The sequence below is a fragment of the Oncorhynchus gorbuscha genome, linkage group LG01 (genome assembly GCF_021184085.1).
Source record: "Oncorhynchus gorbuscha isolate QuinsamMale2020 ecotype Even-year linkage group LG01, OgorEven_v1.0, whole genome shotgun sequence".
NCBI lineage: Eukaryota > Metazoa > Chordata > Actinopteri > Salmoniformes > Salmonidae > Oncorhynchus > Oncorhynchus gorbuscha.
This window is the reverse complement of record NC_060173.1, coordinates 76,750,775-76,771,132: the sequence shown is the minus strand read 5'-3', so window position 1 is coordinate 76,771,132 and position 20,358 is coordinate 76,750,775. Positions and strand designations below refer to the sequence as shown.

The 20,358-nt window shown below is 42.8% G+C and overlaps 1 pseudogene; it reads left to right on the top strand.

Moving 5' to 3' along the window:
* The first annotated feature begins 855 nt into the window (after positions 1–855).
* On the top strand, positions 856–19,845 carry LOC124046840 (annotated as a pseudogene).
* The last annotated feature ends 513 nt before the right edge of the window (positions 19,846–20,358 follow it).

Here is a 20,358-nt window from a genome sequence, read left to right as displayed (position 1 = left end):
TAAGCTCCACCTGGTTCTAGCAGCATTTGGATGTGGATTAAGGTACGGTAAGCAACGCTTTCATTTTCAATGATTTGTTTTTAGATTTGGTCATTATAACTATCACTTACACTGAGTGTACAAAACATGCTTTTTCCATGACACAGTAGACTGACCAGGTGAATCTAGGTGAAAGCTATGATCCCTTATGTCACTTGTTAAATCCACTTCAATCAGCGTAGATGAAGGGGAGGAGACAGGTTAAATGTTTCTTTTTTTTTAAGCCTTGAGACATGGATTGTGTGTGTGCCGTTCAGAGGGTGTATGGGCAAGACAAAAATGTAAGTGCCTTTGGTATGTAAATAGATGCCAGGCGAACCGGTTTGAGCGTATCAACTGCAACGCTGCTGAGTTTTTCACGCTCAACATCAAGACTGGTCCACCACCCAAAGGACATCCAGCCAACTTGACACAACTGCATTGGAGTCTATATGCTCCAGCATCCCTGTGGAACGCATTCAACACATTGTAGAGTCCAAGCCCTGAAGAATTGAGGCTGTTCTGAGGGCAAAATGATGTGCAACTCTATATTGGGAAGGTGTTCCTAATGTTTTGTGCAATCTGTGTGTGGATATATATATATATTTTTTTTTTTAAGCCCATGAAGGTAATAACCTTGACATTTTCATAAAATATATTTATTTTATGAGGTATCACACTATTTATGGCATATTGCTGGTGAATCATTCATATCCAGTGAATATGTATAGGGTACCTACAGCTTTGAGGCGGTTAGTGCCTGGATGTTTTGCGCCACCTTGTGTGGGCTGAGGTTATATTTTATTTACAGCAAGAATATTTATCAACAGTGACAAAATGGTGCCATTACCGTAAACACTCCACGATCATCGACATGAGGTGTATTGGTGCGCGTTCTCCCCTACACTACTTGCGACTTGCTCCGGAGATAAAGCCATACGAATATGTAAGAGGAATGACTTCTCAGAGCGTCCGTTCTTGCCTCTGTCAGGGCACGGCTATGGAGTTCACTGCTACAGTTAAAGTGTGTGCAACCTATCTGTCCAGCTGCTCCACAGACGCGGCAACTTTTTTGGAGTTTGCGACAGGTGAGCTAATGGCAAAATTACAGCATCCTGGCTGCAGCCCGTGCTGTGCTCGCGGTCTCCCGATTCCTCCCCCTGCTGTCCAGGAAATCGGATGGAACCGTGGCCATTTGGGGTTTTCACTTAGGGCATAAACTACTCCCTATGTTGCGTTGCCCTGATGCCCTTGGAGGTAGGTTCTCTAATCTTCATAATAGTAATCAATACAATATGTATAGGTCTAAGGGATATTCTTACACCGACATCCTATGATAATAAACGTCGATTACGTTTACAACTAATCCCAATGGTCTCTAATATTAAAATGAAGCATCCTTGTCCTCATTGAACATCAATTTTCTAAACCTTCACATAATACAGTTGAAGTCGGAAGTTTACATAACCTTTGGTTGGAGTCATTAAAACTCGTTTTTCAACCACTCCACACATTTCTTGTTAACAAACTAGTTTTGGCAAGTCTGTTAGGACATCTACTTTGTGCAATGACACAAGTAATTTTTCCAACAATTGTTTACAGATTATTTCACATATAATTCACTGTATAACAATTCCAGTGGGTCAGAAGTTTACATACACTAAATTGACTGTGCCTTTAAACAGCTTGGAATATTCCAGAAAATTATGTCATGGCTTTAGATGCTTCTGCTAGGCTAATTTGACATAATTTGAGTCAATTGGAGGTGTACCTGTGGGTTTATTTCAAGGCCTACCTTCAAACTCAGTGTCTCTCTTGTCATCATGGGAAAATTAAAAGAAATCAGCCAAGACCTCAGAAAAATAATTGAGATCTCAAGTCTGGTTCATCCTTGGGAGCATTTTCCAAACGCCTGAAGGTACTACGTTCATCTGTACAAACAATAGTACGCAACTATAAACACCATGGGACCATGCAGCTGTCATACCGCTCAGGAAGGAGACGTGTTCTGTCTCCTAGAGATGAACATACTTTGGTGCGAAAAGTGCAAATCAATCCCAGAACAACAGCAAAGGACCTTGTGAAGATGCTGGAGGAAACTGGTACAAAAGTATCTATATACACAGTAAAACGATTCCAATATCGATATAACCTGAAAGGCCGCTCAGCAAGGAAGAAGCAACTGCTCCAAAACTGCCATGAAAAAACAGACTATGGTTTGCAACTGCACATGGGGACAAAGATCATACTTTTTGGAGAAATGTCCTCTGGTCTGATGAAATAAAAATATAACTGTTTGGCCATAATGACCATCGTTATGTTTGGAGGAAAAGGGGAGGCTTGCAAGCCGAAGAACACCAGCCCAACCATGAAGCATGAGGGTGGGAGCATAATGTTGTGGGGGTGCTTCGCTGCAGGAGGGACTGGTGCACTTCATAAAATAGATGGCACCATGAGGATGGAATATTATGTGGATATATTGAAGCAACATCTCAAGACATCAGTCAGGAAGTTAAAGCTTGGTCGCAAATGGGTCTTCCAGATGGACAATGACCCCATGCATACTTCCAAAGTTGTGGCAAAATGACTTAAGGACAACAAAGTCAAGGTATTGGAGTGGCCATCACAAAGCCCTGACCTCAATCCTGTGGAACATTTGTGAGCAGAACTGAAAAAGCTTGTGTGAGCAAGGAGGCCTACAAACCTGACTCAGTTACACCAGCTCTGTCAGGAGGAATGGGCCAAAATTCAACCAACTTATTGTGGGAAGTTTGTGGAAGGCTACCTGAAGCATTTGACCCAAGTTAAAACATTTAAAGGCAATGCTACCAAATACTAATTGAGTGTATGTAAACTTATGACCCACTGGGAATGTGATGAAAGAAATAAAAGCTAAAATTAATCATTCTCTCAACTATTATTTTTGACATTTCACATTCTTAAAATAAAGTGGTGATCCTCACTGACCTAAGACTGAATTTTTACTCAGTATTTGGCTACGGTGTGTGTAAACCTCCGACTTCAACTGTATGTAATCTTCATAGCAGGTGTAAAATAAACACTTGAATGGAGTCCCCTCATCTGGGCTTCAGGGGAAATGGAAGCTAGATTGAAGATACGGTATCCCTGAAAACCGCATGTTTCCGTATTTACCGACTCAGCATAGGCTATCAAAATGCTGCATCATATTCCACTGTTCATCTTCCCAGGTCTAGTGCCGTGACCGAGACCCCAGGGATGGCGTTCTGCTTCACTCCTTGTGGGCAGATGTTTATAACAGGCTGTACACATCTGGAGATATCAAAGACCTGGACATGAAGCAGCTCCATGAGTAGGAGGACGCCAGTGACCTTGGGGTGACCTGCTGCCACTGTACCCCAGTTGGACATGGGTAATGATTTAAAACATACCTCAGTTAAGTGATCCTCTCCTCAGGGCACCCTTCTCTTCAAGACGTTGGGATAGTGCCCAGTTGAGGTTGTAAAACGGAGAAAAGCCATACATAGGGTGAATTCCAAAATGACACCCTATTCCCTATATAGTGCATTACTTTTTACCTGGGTCCAATAGGGCGTCATTTGACACTCGGCCCCTAGTATGGAGAGTTCAAATTCAGACTATAAATGACTTTATTTAGGAAAAAGCTTTCTGTGGTGCTCCTAGAGCTTTGTGGCAGTCAGTGGGGACTTAAAGAAATTACCATTGGAAGGTTTTATTATTATAACCAAATGTACTTAACCACACATTTATTAATGTCTCACAACTGTTGAAACATTGTTTTACCTTTCATCAATCATAAACAGTATCCGTTCCTATTTTCAATGCAACCCATCTAATCCTATAATTTGTCAGAGTTCAATTCTAGGTATAGCCTCAAATGTATTCTCCTAGTTCCCAACCCTTCAAAGAGATATGCACCAACCATGTGAGTCCTATTACGTATTATTTTTTTCTTCGAAAGTAAACATGATTATTATTCTGATGGAGAGTCGATGTGCCGGGTTTGTTCCGCCACTCCTTCACAGATGGCAGTTCAGTGCCGTTTCGATTGGCCTCCTGTGGACAGGACAGTCAACTGAAGATATGGATCGTATCACAGCATGCTGTAGCACGTAGGCTGGTCTGGCCTCTGCTACACACACAAGGGAATAGATAGCGAGATTGAGCACAGCGTCGTCTGCGCGGAGTAAAGTAATTGCATTAGTGTTTTAGAACAAACCGTGTCAGTGCTGGGGAGAAAAAAAAACCTCATCAATAATAGATTGCTTTCAGTCATATCAGATTGAAGACCAGCAAGTATCTTCCCAGTGGGTTTAAGATATATATGTTCCAATTTGAAAATCAATGAATGTATCCAAACATTGTTTACACTTACTCTTCTGTATTGCACACACATACTAGTTCTTATAGAATTCAATATTTGGTCTTTGTTTTGGACTGTGATCGGCATCTGATATACAGTATTTTAATGTATCTGCCCATTCCATAACCGTAGCCGACAGTCAACAATCCAATGAACAGCATGCAAATGGAAGCAGTCATGCCCTTTAACAAACCACAAACACTGCCATCAATCAATCAAATGCATTTATAAAGCCCTTTTCACCTCAGCAGTTTGTCACACAGTGCTTATACAGAAGCCCAGCCTCAAACCCCAGAGAGCAATGCAGATGTAGAAGCACGGTTGCTAGGAAAAACTCCCTAGAAAGCCTGGAACTTGGGAAGAAACCTTGAGGAACCAGGTTGTGATGGGTGGGTCCTTTTCTGGCTGTGCCAGGTGGATATTATAATAGTACATGGCCATTTAAGGCCAGATCGTTCTTCAAGATGTTCAAGAACGTCCATAGATGACCAGCAGGGCCACAGTGGTTATAGAGGGTGCAACAGGTCAGCACCATGAACTGAACAAATATTAGAATGAGTTTGAATGGCCAGATAGTAGGCTTTGCATTACCCTTTGGTAAGTGGTGGATGGTCTTGTGCTACTTTATATAGTGGCTATCCTGTCTCTGTTGCTGTGGTAACAGCAGTTCCTGGGTGAGATGTGCATACTGAGTGGTGTTCCACAGGGATGTGTTGTGGTGCCTTTGTCTTCGGGCAGCAGCCCACTAAAGGAAGCACACTGCAGCACAGGGAATGAAACCAGAGAACATTGGCCACTCATACATAGGCTGCAGAATGGGCAGTGCATACCAAGGCGCTGTGCCTCACATGGTTATTGTACCACTTTCAGAGGAAATTGTCTTTTGGAATGGAGGAATATTTATAGTCCATTTTTCGCTTCTCTTTTGTGTCAGTAACCTTTCAATTGAACTGGCATTCTGCTTCCTGGTGTTGATGTGCTATTATTCATGTTTCCTTTCATTTATTTTCCTGTAGTTTTTTTATGTTTTAGAAATATAATAACCTTCTCTTTATTCGCTGTGAATTTGAATAGCCACATGGGCATCACTACTTACTCAGCCTGTAAAGGCCAAATTAAAAGCAATTAAAAAGTAATAAATGACTGATTTGAATCTTGCCAGGAGGAAAACGTATAATGTAGATCAGATGAATTTGAAAAAGGACAATTGTTTTACCACAGTGCTTGGTAGTCAACCTGCAAATAAATAATTTGTCATAACTGAATTAAAATGCAGTATGTACAGTGTGTAGCCTTCTCCTTAAGGGACAGTCCAGCCAGGATTACATTCGAGGTGTGTTATAGAGCAGTGCACTGGACAACTGACAAATACATTTTATGAAGGCGACAGGCCAAAGTCTCCATGCAAACCATAACATTTACGTATAAAGCACCTTGGATTGAACCCCGGCATCAGTGTCCAGAGTGTTTGTTCAGTGGTTTTATTTATTGAATATTTATTTAACTAGGCAAGTCCGTTAAGAACAAATTATTGTTTACAATGACAGCCCACCAAAAGACAAAGGGTCTCCTGTGGAGACTGGTACTTAAACAACAGCAAAAAACAACACACATCACAGCAAGAGAGACAACACAACATAAAGAGAACTAAGACAAGAAAATAGAAAGGCAGCAACACATGACAACACAACATGACAACACTTCACAGCAACAACATGACAACACTTCACAGTAGCAACACAACATGGCAGCACATGACAACAACATGGTAGCAACACATGACAACAACATGGCACAACATGGCAGCAGCACAACATGGTAGCAGCACAACATGGCAACAGCACAACATGGTAGCAACACATGACAACAACATGGTAGAAACACAACATGGCAACAGCACAACATGGTAGCAACACAACATGACAACAACATGGTAGCAACACAACATGGCAGAAGCACAACATGGTAGCAACACAAAACAGGGAACCAACATTATTGGACACAGACAACAGCACAAAGGGCAAGATGGTAGAGAAAACAATACATCAGGCGACGCAGCCACAACTGTCAGTAAGTGTCCATGATTGAGTCTTTGAATGAAGAGATAAAACTGTCCAGTTTCAGTGTTTGGTTGCAGCTCGTTCCAGTCATTAGCTGCAGTGACCTGAAAAGAGGAGCGACCTGGGGATGTGTGAGTTTTGGGGACCTTTAACAGAATGTGACTGGCAGAAAACGGGTGTTGTATGTGGAGGATGAGGGCTGCAGTAGGTATCTCAGACATGGGGGAGTGAAGTCAGAGGATTTTCTAAATATGCATCAACCAGTGGATCTTACGACGGGTATACAGAGATGACCAGTTTACAGAGGAGTATAGAGTGCAGTGATTTGTCCTTTAAGGAGCATTGGTGACAAATCTGAAGGCCGAATAGTAAAGAACATCCAGCCACTCGAGAGCACCCTTACCTGCCGAGTGGTTACTGACAGCCTTCTTTAACTTGTTAATCCAGGTGTGGATGTGGCAGGGGGCAGGTATAGTCAGAGGGGTGGTCAGTGGGACAGACAGTGGGATGTGGCAGGGGGCAGGTATAGTCAGAGGGGTGGTCAGTGGGACAGACAGACAGACAGTGGGATGTGGGTGGTGAGGTCTTCTCTACAGGAGGTCTTTGAGTTACTGATTCCCAGGCTGTGAGATGCAGCTGCACCCCTCTGACTGGCCAGTCGGTCCCTGTGCTCTCCTGTATCTTCTCATGTGACGGAGAGCTGCTCGTCTCAGGGGGGGAAGCCATCCGTCCTCTCATTACCCAAGCTTTAACCATAGCTCTGGTCCAGGGTGTTTGTCAGGCTTGCTAATGCCGAGCCTTCACAAATGCCCTGGACCAGAGATACCCTTGGGTTCTTGTAGGAATATATACACAGCAATAACAGCACTATAATGTAAGGTGTGACCAAATATTTCTTCTGCTCATTTCCTGTTTGAGGTTTCATCTTGGTTTCGCCTGTAGCATGAGTTCTGTGGCACTCACAGATAATATCTTTGCAGTTTTGGAAAAGTCAGTGTTTTCTTTCCAAAGCTGCCAATTATATGCATAGTCGAGCATCTTTTCATGACAAAATATTGCGCTTAAAACGGGCACGTTTTTTAATTTAATAATGAAATACTGCCCCTAGAGTCTCAAGAGGTTAAATAGTGCTTTTCTCATATTTGACCACTAGGGGGTCTCTACTCTGAAGCCTTACAAAGCAGAATTTAACGTTCTCAATAATCTGTTGCTTGTGTTAAATTGGAGAAGTATAAGTTTTGTTTCATTTCTGTTCTTTCTGCGTGATTAGTTGTGTCTTGTAATGCTGAGCTGTTGGAGTGAATAAAATAAATCACTGTTGTGTTTTTCAACAGCTCCGTGGATAAGACTGTGACGGTGTACAATGTGGTATGTGAACCAGTCGTTGATGTGGTCTTAGTAAGTTGTGTTTTGCTTTTGAAACAGACGTATCCATCCACACGCCACTGTTGCTCTGGTACAAATCACAGTCTCTTAACAGTTAGAAATGCCAGACATTGTTTTTTGTCAATGTTTGTTTATTTCTTCCTATGTAGAGCAATGGAGTTCGTCTTCACACGTTGAGCCATCATAATAGGTACCAGCCTGTTACCCACTGTTGTTATATCACTCACTGTGACTGTATGCGTTATTTCCCGCCTTCTCTTAGATTAGTGACAGCCTGTGCCTTCTCGCCAACCCTGCCATGGATGGTCACTGGATCCATGGACAAGACGGTCAACATCTGTCACTGGCAGAGGGCACAACAGAGAGACATAAAAAGCTCAGTGTTCAACACCATAGTCCCCTCCAAGCTCGTCACCAAGCATAGGACCCTGGGACTGAACACCTCCCTCTCAACTGGATCCTGGATTTCATGACGGGCCGCCCCCAGGTAGTAAGGGTAGGCAACATCACCTCCGCCACGCTGATCCTCAACACAGGGGCACCACAGGGGTATGTGCTTAGTCCTCTCCTGTACTCCTTGTTCACCCATGACTGCATAGCCAAGCACGACTCCAACACCATCATCACGTTTTCTGACGACACTGTGGTGGTAGGCCTGATCACTAGCGATGATGAGACAGCCTACATGGACAAAGTCAGTGACCTGGCATGGTGCCAAGGAGCTGATCGTGGACTACAGGAAATGGGGGGCGAGCACGCCCACATTGACAAGACTGCAGAGGGGTGCAAATCACTAAGGACTTTTTCCATTTTTTTATTTCACCTTTATTTAACCAGGTCGGCAAGTTGAAAACAAGTTCTCATTTACAACTGCGACCTGGCCATAATCAAGCAAAGCAGTGCGACACAAACAACAACACAGAGTTACACATGGAATAAACAAGCGTACAGTCAATAACACAATAGAAAAAAAGAAAGTCTATATACAGTGTTTGCAAATGGTGTGAGTAGGTAAGGCAATAAATAGGCCATAGTAGGGAAGCAATTACAATTTAGCAAATTAACACTGGTGATAGATGTGCAGATGATGATGATCAAGTATAAATACTGATGTGCAAAAGAGCAGAAAAGTAAATAAAAGCAATTTGGGGATGAGGTAGGTAGATTGGATGGGCTATTTACAGATGGGCTATGTGCAGCTGCTGCAATCAGTTAGCAGCGCAGATAGCTGATGTTTAAAGTTAGTGAGGGAAATATGAGTCCACACACACACACACTCTTCACACACTCAGTCGTGAAGAAGGTGCGACAGCACCTCTTCCCCCTCAGGAGGTTGAAAAAGTTTGGCATGAGCTCTCAAATCCTCCAAAAGTTCTACAGCTCCTCCATTGAGAGCATCTTGACTGGCTGCATCACTGCTTGGTATGGCAACAGCATCTTACTTACTTTCTCGTGTTCTTCCTATTTGTATTTATTGTGTTTTTTTTGTTCTACCTTGTTATTTTTAGTATTACATTGATATTGATTACTTTTGAGTTTATAGGTTGCAAGAAAGGCATTTCACTGTACGTGTGCACATGTAGATTTAAACTTTAAAAAGCACTGCACCGGAATGCAGCTGTGTCTTTTGACATCAGGGCCTGGCTAGACTCGTGTTTACAGAGGGTTTTCATAGAGTGGACATGTTGACAGAGCACATTCCAAGCTCTTTGAACGCAGTCTCCTTTGAAAGAGATTTAGTGTTTTCTGGTGATTTCTAGCTGAAACCAGGAACCCCTCATGTCAAGGTAAGAACACAGGAAAATGTTCTTATCATTATATCCAGTGATTGGGGCAACATTGTGGTATAGATATTGGGGATGAACAATAGACGGGGTTCGGGGTTATCCTCCCCCGGAATTTTCAACATTTTAAAACGCATTTCCTGCAATTGTACAGTTTGACATGACTTATGCCTCTGATGGGTATTCGGAGGGGTATTTTGAGTGTAAGTGGATGGATAAGTTGAAGCCTCCCTCTACCAATTTTTTATTTATTTTTTAAAACAACTCTGGAAACAACCACTGCAAAATGATCAGTTTCTCTGGTTGTACTGTTAATATGTACGTGTTTGGTTAAGATTAACCATTTTGTTTTATTCTATAAACTACTGACAACATTTCTCCCAAATTCCAAATAAAGCTATTTATTTGCATAAAATGATAACTGGTCAAAATAACAAAAAAAGATGCAGTGATGTCAGACCTTGAATAATGCAAAGAAAATAAGTTAATATTCATTTTTAAACAACCCAATACTAATGTTTTATAACTTTTAAAAAGTTTAGAAATCAATATTTGGTGGAATAACCCTGATATTCAATCACAGCTCTCCACCAGTCTTTCACATTGATGTTTGGTGACTTTATATCACTCCTGGCTCAAAGATTCAAGCAGCTCGGCTTTGTTTGATGTCTTGTGACCATCTGTCTTCCTCTTGATCACATTCCAGAGGTTTTCAATGGGGTTCAGGTCTGGAGATTGGACTGGCCATGACAGGGTCTTGATATGGTGGTTTTCAATGGGGTTCAGGTCTGGAGATTGGACTGGCCATGACAGGGTCTTGATATGGTGGTTTTCAATGGGGTTCAGGTCTGGAGATTGGACTGGCCATGACAGGGTCTTGATATGGTGGTTTTCAATGGGGTTCAGGTCTGGAGATTGGACTGGCCATGACAGGGTCTTGATATGGTGGTTTTCAATGGGGTTCAGGTCTGGAGATTGGACTGGTCATGACAGGGTCTTGATATGGTGGTTTTCAATGGGGTTCAGGTCTGGAGATTGGGCTGGTCATGACAGGGTCTTGATCTGGTGGTCATCCATTCACACCTTGATTGACCTGGCTGTGTGGCATGCATCATTGTCCTGCTGGAAAAACCAATTACACACATCTTACCATAGGGCAGAGAGAAAACATTGCTGTTTTATAGCTCATCTCATGCTATTCTCCACATTTTGCCATGAGGATAAGATAACATTTTGCAGTAATATTCTGTTAACTCATACCCAAATAATGTTGTTGACTCATCCTATTCTTATATTTGTGTCCAAAGCATCAATTGGATAAAACAAAAAACACTTAAAAAAAAAAACATCTCAAACTTGGAACTGTTAAAAAAAATATTGCAATTTCCTTATGGAGAATGTCTGGCATACACCCACACCATTCTGTTGTTGGGGTAAACACCCCACACCATTCTGTTGTTGGGGTAAACACCCCACACCATTCTGTTGTTGGGGTAAACACCCCACACCATTCTGTTGTTGGGGTACGCACTCACTCCTTTCCAAAACAGAAAAACTGTTTTTTAACCTACTTAATGAAACATTTTGGGAAGAAAAACTATTTCACTCGTATTGTAATTATATGTCATATTTCATATGTTCGCTGCTCTGGCCCCCCAATGGTGGAACAAACTCCCTCACGACGCCAGGACAGCGGAGTCAATCACCACCTTCCGGAGACAACTGAAACCCCACCTCTTTAAGGAATACCTAGGATAGGATAAGTAATCCTTCTCACCCTTTAAGATTTAGATGCACTATTGTAAAGTGACTGTTCCACTGGATGTCATAAGGTGAATGCACCAATTTGTAAGTCGCTCTGGATAAGAGCGTCTGCTAAATGACTTAAATGTAAATGTAAATGTTCATAGAAATCTGGAAACACTGGACAGTTATTTTAAAGGTCGACATTGGGCAAAAATGCAAAAATAACTCCTACTGTATAACTGATCAATGCACTATCATACCAGGTCATTTAATGCCTAAAAACAAAATGATGATTAAGATATTTGGCTACAGAAGTGCCAATTCTTACCGATCTTACTGAAAACAAGTCCTGTGAAATGACAACATATGCTGGAGGAGTTACTGACTAGCTACAAGTGGCTAGCTTAGCTAACAAACTAGCTATGTCGGATGAGGCATGCATGACCACAACAACACATTGATGAACCTCCAAAGGCTCACTCCATTTCTGTTTGAAAATTGAGGAGGAGCTGGACCGTTTTTCGTGCCAAAATTTGACCGTTAAAGCTAATTTCCTGAAATTCTACACATTTTGACATTACTTATATATTACTTATATATTACCTATATATTTTTTATTTGAAAGAAATGATTGGGGGGGACAAATCAACATGTCCTGAATATTGGGGGGGAACATATCCCCCTAATCACCTGAGGCAATTTAGCCTATGGAATGTAGGGACAGTCAGGAGCAGCAGCCTCCAGATACTGGGAGTGGGGTGAAGTTGCCCATAGATGCTGATCTTGGGTCAGTTTTGCATTTTCCCTCACTAATGGGGTATGTTGGGAGAAGGGAAGCTGATCCTAGATCTGTACATAGGGGAAAATCCACCCCAGAGCCAGATACTGAGTTGATGAATGGATGAGATGTCCGGAGGCCTGAATGAGTGGAGGAGGCAGTAAAAATAAATGATGATGACCTGTAAAGTGAGAGATGATGATGAAGAGGCCTGTACATGGGAGCCAGTCCAAGAGTGGAACCCCTCCAGATAAACAAAGAACCCTCTCCAGTCTTGGCACAGCTTCCCTAACCCCCCCAGTCAGCTACAGTAGGCTCCAACGATATTTACACTTAACGTACCACCCGTTCACAAAAATGGATAGCACCTACGAACAGTGGCTTGCTATATATAGCATGCAGACAGACATCGAGGCATTCACATACTGTTCGATTGAATGTTAGGTCACTCATTTTGCCCCTTCTAAGGGACTTTGAGGGTGGTATTATTGTCATGCCAGACACACCAGATCCAGTATCTCAAAAACGGCTGCCCTCCTGGGCTTTTCATGCACAACAGTGTCTAGGCTTTACCCAGAATGGCGCGACAAACAAAACGCATTCAGTCAGTGGCAGTCCTGTGGGCGAAAACAGCTAGTTGATAGGAAAGGTCGAAGGAGTGGCAAGAATCATGCAAGGTAATAGGCAGGCCACAAACGGACAAATAACGGCGCAGTACAACAGTGGTGTGCAGAACGGCATCTTGGAAAGTACAACTCATCGATCATTGGCATGGATGAGCTATTGCAGCAGACGACCACAACGGATTCCAGTCCTATCAGCTAAAAACGGGCACGCGATCACCCACACTGGACAATTGAGGAGTGGAAAACATTGCCTGGTCTGACGAATCCCGGTTCCTGTTGCGTCATGCTGATAGCAGAGTCAGGATTTGCCGTAAGCAGCATGAGTCCATGGACCCATCCTGCCTGGTGTCAACGGTACAGGCTGGTGACGTTGGTGTACTGCCGTCCAATCTGCAGCAACTGTGTGATGCCATTGCGTCAGCATGGAACAACATCCATGTGGAAGAATTCAGGATGTTTTGGAGGCAAAGGGGGTCCGACCAGGTTCCTGGACGGGTGTACCTAATAAACTGTTCGGCGAGGCTACATAACCTTCCTAAGAGCCAGTCAGCCACAGAGACGCTGGGTGTATGTCTCAAATGGCAACCTATTGCCTGTATAGTGTACTATAGGGTGCCATTTGGGATGCTGTGGAGAGAGGAGTTGTTACTGTATAGTGTACTATAGGGTGCCATAGTGTATGCTATTGTTACTGTATAGTGTACTATAGGGTGCCATTTGGGATGCTGTGGAGAGAGGAGTTGTTAGGGTGCCATTTGGGATGCTGTGGAGTTGTTAGATAGGGTGCCATTTGTTACTGTATAGTGTACTATAGGGTGCCATTTGGTATGCTGTGGATGCTGTGGAGGGTGCCAGAGGAGTTGTTACTGTATAGTGTACTATAGGGTGCCATTTGGGATGCTGTGGAGAGAGGAGTTGTTACTGTATAGTGTACTATAGGGTGCCATTTGGGATGCTGTGGAGAGAGGAGTTGTTACTGTATAGTGTACTATAGGGTGCCATTTGGGATGCTGTGGAGAGAGGAGTTGTTACTGTATAGTGTACTATAGGGTGCCATTTGGGATGCTGTGGAGAGAGGAGTTGTTACTGTATAGTGTACTATAGGGTGCCATTTGGGATGCTGTGGAGAGAGGAGTTGTTACTGTATAGTGTACTATAGGGTGCCATTTGGGATGCTGTAGAGAGAGGAGTTGTTACTGTATAGTGTACTATAGGGTGCCATTTGGGATGCTGTGGAGAGAGGAGTTGTTACTGTATAGTGTACTATAGGGTGCCATTTGGGATGCTGTATAGTGTAGGGTGCCATTTGATGGAGTTGTTACTGTATAGTGTACTTTGGGATGCTGTGGAGGGTGCCATTTTTGGGATGCTGTGGAGAGAGGAGTTGTTACTGTATAGTGTACTATAGGGTGCCATTTGGGATGCTGTGGAGAGAGGAGTTGTTACTGTATAGTACAAGTAGACTTGATAGGAGGGCACTTACTGTTCTGGTATGTTTTGACTGAAAGTGTTGCTGCTATTTCACCATAACTTCATTAAGCCTCCCTCCACATGTTTGCTTCTGAGAGTGGAATTCAATGGGGAAGTCAGTGGTGGTGTTATTTTGGCCAGATGGACAAGCAAGCGATAGTGAATGACTAAAATAACAGAGAGAAGAAAAGAGAACACGATGGAGGGTGAAGGGGAAGGAAAGAGAGAGGTGAGGAAACGCAAACAACGCTGTGTTAATGAGAATTAACTCCAGTAGTCCCGCTGTTATCATTCAGAGCCTAATAATGGGAAACGTGAAGCATGGTGCTGTGTGGTGTCATTAGCAAGCACTGCGACACGACAGTGTGCATTTTATCTTAGCAAAACATGAAAAATGATAGCCGCTCGCACAATGTCGTGTGAAGGTTGCCTCTGATGAACAGTGTGCCTGCGAAGGCCAGAAAAACACAACATTGTCAAGGGGAGGGAGGCTCTGAGGAAGACTGATAAATATTCCCAGGGCATGCAAATGTCATTACCGTGCTGTTTATAAAAAGACGATGTATATTTGGGTGAACAGGTTAGAAAGTACTAGTCTGTCTTTTATCGCTGCATGCAAGAATTAATGGTAATTTGTTATCAGCACAGGAGGGCTTCCTTTTTTGGGAAGTATTTTTTTAAAAAATCTTCCATCAAACAAACACATTGTACAGCATACAAAATTGAGCATGACATCCAGACATAACATCCAGCAAAACACACATACGCAATCTAATACTACTTCAGCAGCATATAAGCTACAATACAAAATGGGTTCACAAACGCAGTATTACCATACAACATGGGCATCACCTCTCATTCCCAGAAACAACATTACAAACATTCTCTTAAAATGTTAATTTCTACCAGTGAATCTAGCAAGCGGTTGTTCATAAAATGCCACTTCCAGCATTGATTCTATCCACTGTTTCAGAATAGTAGTGGCATGGCCTTTCCAACATCTAAGGATCAATCTAGTCGCTGTAATGATACCGACAGCCCAGTGCAAATTCTTCATGTGATACATTTTAGGTAATTTTGTTCTGCCACTGAACAGACATATTCTTAGTGAAATTGGGATTGTTGTTCCCGACATTCTCCCAAATATTTCAGAATATCCTTCCAGAAAGGTAGCACTAATGTACATTCCCATATTGCGTGTAAGAATGTCCCTGTGTCTTGTTGACATTTCTAGCACATGTTATCGTCGATCAACCCCGTTGTAATGAAGCATTGTTGTAGTCCAATGGAACCTATGTAGTATCTTGTATTGACTGAGCACCCCCCTGGCTTCCCTTATGTTCCATCCTGAGTCAGCCAAAATCTTAATAAAAAATGTTTAAAAGTTGTATTTAACTGGGCAAGTCAGTTAACAAATTATTATTTATAATGACGGCCCACACTGGGCAAACTCTAACCAGAAAAACGCTGGGCCAATTTTGCACCGCACCATGGGACTCCCGATCACGGCCGGTTGTGATACAGCCCGGGATCAAACCAGGGTCTGTAGTGATGCTTCTAGCACTGCGGGTGCAGTGCCTTAGACCGCTGCGCCACTTGGGAGCAAACAAGGGATCATCCTCAATTTCACATTTAAGATCGGTTTGCCATATTATCCTTAGGTTTATACAGTCTTTACTGTGCAAATGCCAAAATATTGAGTTAACAAATGGCTGCTTTATGTTTGGTTTTATTCCAAATGTTCCACTATTGGATTCTTTCCTGGATTTAATTGACAGCTGGTTAACAGACATTCTCTCAATTGTAAATATTTCCAGAAATGTCCCTTGTCTCCCATCTCTTTTTAGACCAAATCTGAGTATGACCTTCATTGTATTGATCACCTAGTGTGAATTCCTTTCATTAGCCATTGATTCCAGTAAACAGATTTCCCTATAGTTCCCTATCCGTACACCTGGATTACGACACAATGCATATCTTTGTTTTAGATGCAAAAATCCACACATGTTATGTACTGTACTGTTCTCCAGATCTATTTTGAGTGTAACAACATTGGATTGGGAGTTTCAACAAGCCTTTCCCCAGAAATATTATGTGTTGTAATATCAACAGGATGGAAAGGATATGTTTGTTCCCATTCTATTATGATCCAATCCAGCATCCTCTTTACACCAATGCTTTTCCAATTAGCCATTTCAAATGATACATTATGCAATTTATCATCTGGTGAAAGCCAGGCCTTGTCTATCCCCTGGTGAAAACATCTTCATATTGAGGGAGGGCCTTCTTTCTGTGGAATGTGTGGGAAGTGTTTGTAGGAATCTGATAAGTAGTATTGCAGGAAACGGCAGGAGAGAGCAGGAAGGACTCGAGGAGGCACGTGGGAAGGCCCGTCCTCCCTTCCTGTGTTTGTGCGTGTTCCCCAGGAACAGGAAGGAAGCTGTCAGGACCAGGTCACTCAAGGCTTCTGGTGAGAGATTGGCCCGAGGACGTCTCAGCCCGGCAGAGTGAGGAGAACATGGAGGAACTGGTCACCACCTTCACAGCCAACAACATCGACGGCCCCATGTCTTTGATGTGTATCACAACATTCCATTCATTCCGTTCCAGCCATTACTATGAGCCCGTCCTCCGATTCAAAGTGCCATCAGCCACCACTGCATGACACTCAGAACACACAGATCTCAGGGATGTCTGACCTGAGGCCTCCACTCCTCATTTATAATGAAGGGACCCAGGAGTGGACCCATAGGATTTACTGAATTATGCTTTTACAGTGCTTTTCTATTGGAATGGAATGCATGCCACAGAGGCTTTTATCTGAGTTCTAATCTTCCCACAATGCTCCTAAAATATATCTGTAAATCTGCTTTAAGGCTGCCAAGCTGCGACTTTCCGAACCTCCAACATGTCCCATCGGCTATTACTTGCTTATGTAATTTGCTTGTGACAATTTCATCAAATGACTTGATAATCCCTCCGAAAATTTGATTTGTGGATTCGGACAGAATGAGCTTTTTCATGCTATTACCTCAACCATGCTAGAAATAAAAGTGTAGGTTTGTTCTGCGTCTTCACTGTGATATGATCGCAATAGATTGAGATACTGCCATGCAGACTATAGTTTTGGGAAACAGTCTGCATCATTACAAATTAAATCAGGACTAAGGAGACGATACGTTTCTAAAAACCCACTGTCCTTTACGCTGTGCATACCGTATGATTGCCTGAAGATGCTGTTTGTGGATACACACTGAAATAAATTAGATTCTCACCGCTCTCCTTCATGAAATATTCATGAAAAAAAGTTATTCACAGACATCTTCCACCAGATCTCTGTTGCGGCTTAGGGGAGGCTTCTCTGGTACAACAGCCCACCATCTACAGCTAACCTCAGTCTGCCACATTACAGTTGATGGTTGCTTTGCCTATGTAGGCTTGATACAGTGATTGGCAACTGTGAGGGTTCGTAAATAGCCAATAGTGTTTATTTTCGCAAACAATTGTGAATGTCATCTTATTTGCGTCAATGCAGGCACAAAAGAAGATGCATGTTGCACATAGATGTGTATTCTCTTATCCACATTAGTAAATTGAATGACTAATGGGTTCAGCAAGTCATTGAAAGGAGACATTTTGATTGGCTACTGTCCCCACAGGGATTTAAACAATTTGTGATTGCAGTGCCGTATCTATAATGCTGTATCTGCACTGGGTTTCTTGGGGGGGGCTTCTGCATGATTGCAGGTGAGGGCTCGTTAATTAAATCTATCAAATCGCTGAAGTCATCATAGCCTAGTGCCATAAGCTCAGTGGCAGGTGGCGTGGTTTCTTTCTTTCTTTCCCTCCACCAACACAGCTGCCTGTCTGTTCCTTACCTCAGCTCTGTGTTGTTTGTGTAAAGGACCCGTTTCCCTTGAGCGCTGAGGCACTAGGCAACTTAACCTTGATTAACAAACAGAGCATTCCATATGTAGGAGCAGGTCTTCCACAGGAAGAGGTCTGATTGTGGAGCTGATCATTCCTTGGTTTGCATCCTGGTCCCTGCAGAATGGCCTGACAATGAGACTGTATACTGTCTAAACATAGGCCTTCCCTGAATCATCCACACTGCAGCCATAGACACTATCTGTAGGAGGCAGGAGTCCCTGTGGCTGGGACTCTCATAAAGGTGGCCTATTGGCACCTGCTGTTGACATATTGGTACCGACCTCAAATCTTTGGCCCCGGAGACACACTATTCAAACCTATTCCATTGTGGGGCTGTAGGCTTTAGGAGTGAGCAGCGGTTGCTTCGCTGTATGCCAAGTGATAGCGCACATCTTCCTGGTAGCTGGCTCTCTAACCGTGGAACGTTCCAACACTTATGACCGCTCCAAGAAGTGCTCAGGAGATCTATTCAGTCACCTGCTGCTTTTGAAAAGCGGAGCTTTAAAACCATCTACAGGCTGCGAGTCATCAGTCTCCTTCCCGCGGTTTCTGTGAAGACTGAGGACGGGGAGCCCCAGTCAGAGATATGAATCTGTATCTTATCTCGGAAACCCAGCAGTAAGGAGACACCGTTTTATTGAACAGTAGATGCAGTCACCTCCGTGACATTGGGCTTCCTAGCACAAATTATGAGGGCCTTTTCTATGGAAGCACTGACATTAACGTGCCTCAGAATGGCTTTTCCCTTCATAAATGTCCACACACATGATGCGTTCTGTTCTACTAAAATGTACTGTTACGGTAGGAGTACATTTCCCTGAAGCTGCCTCTAACTCCAAATGACTCTAGATGGTTTTACCACAAATAGGGGCTCCATTCACTCCGTATCGCAGCAGTTCAGCGTCGGAGCGTGATTGAAATTAGAAGGCAAGACGGCATTCATTGTAAACGCTGCACATGTCGGCTCAATCGGAAATGACTATTTCTATCGCACACGATCTGTAATGATTCAGCGATACAGATTGAATAGTGTCTTATATGTTATAATGTTGTGTTGCTGTTGTCTGTGGGTCCCCGTGGTAAAGTCTTGAGGAAGGTAGAGGCTCTGAAAGCAGCGTTGATGGGACCAGGTGCTCCATAGGAGTTCCTTTGTCCCATCACCAGAGAGGTGTTGAAGGATCCTGTCATCGCTGCAGGTGAGGGAAAGGGCATGAACACATCTGCCGCCTATACATGTCCTTGTTCATCAATGATAATATAGACTTTTTATTTATTTTAGCACTTGTAACCTGCTCCAATTATTATACTGTACATAGCCTATAAAAGTAATGATGTCAATGTCTGATGTATAAAATGTGTGTCTAAAATCAACAGATGGATATTCCTATGAGAAAGAGACCGTTGAGAGTTGGATCAGCCCTAAGAACGCCGCAGTCCCATGACCAACCTACCTTTACCAACCATTTTGGTCACGCCCAACAGGAGCCTGAAGACTGCTATTGGCCGTTGGACTGCCACTCAGTAATGGTCTGAAGACCGCTATTGGTGGTTGGAAATCAACTCCGTAATAGATTAGTGCACATGACTATAATGCCTTTATCTGAAGAGCCCACATTTCAGAATCAAGCCAAATTTGTACAATGTGATTACTGACAATCGATTCATTGCACAGTTCTATACTATTGATTAAATTACGGTGATTATCCATGAATGAGTCGTGTGATGTCGTGTGCATAACTTTACATAATGTGCAATAGGATTTTGTTGGAATAAACTAAACTCGATTCTGAATGGTCTGCTTAATGTATATCAGAGGAGCAAGTGATATTTAATTTAAAAAGCTATATATTTTTTTGATAAAACTGTATTAAATATACTGAGATCTATACAAAGATAATCCATCCGGCTGACAGGTGTGGCATATCAAAAAGCTGATTAATCAGTATTATCATTACAGAGGTTTACCTTGTGCTTGGGACAATAACAGGTTACTCTAAAATGTGCAGTTTTGTCACACAACCCAATGCTACAGATGTCTCAAGTTTTGAGGGAGTGTGCAAATGGCACGCTGACTGCACAAATGTCCACCAGAGCTATTGGCAGATAATTTAATGTTAATTTCTCTACCATAAGCCGCCTCCAACGTCATTTTAGAGAATTTGGCAGTACATCCAACCGGCATCACAACCGCAGACCA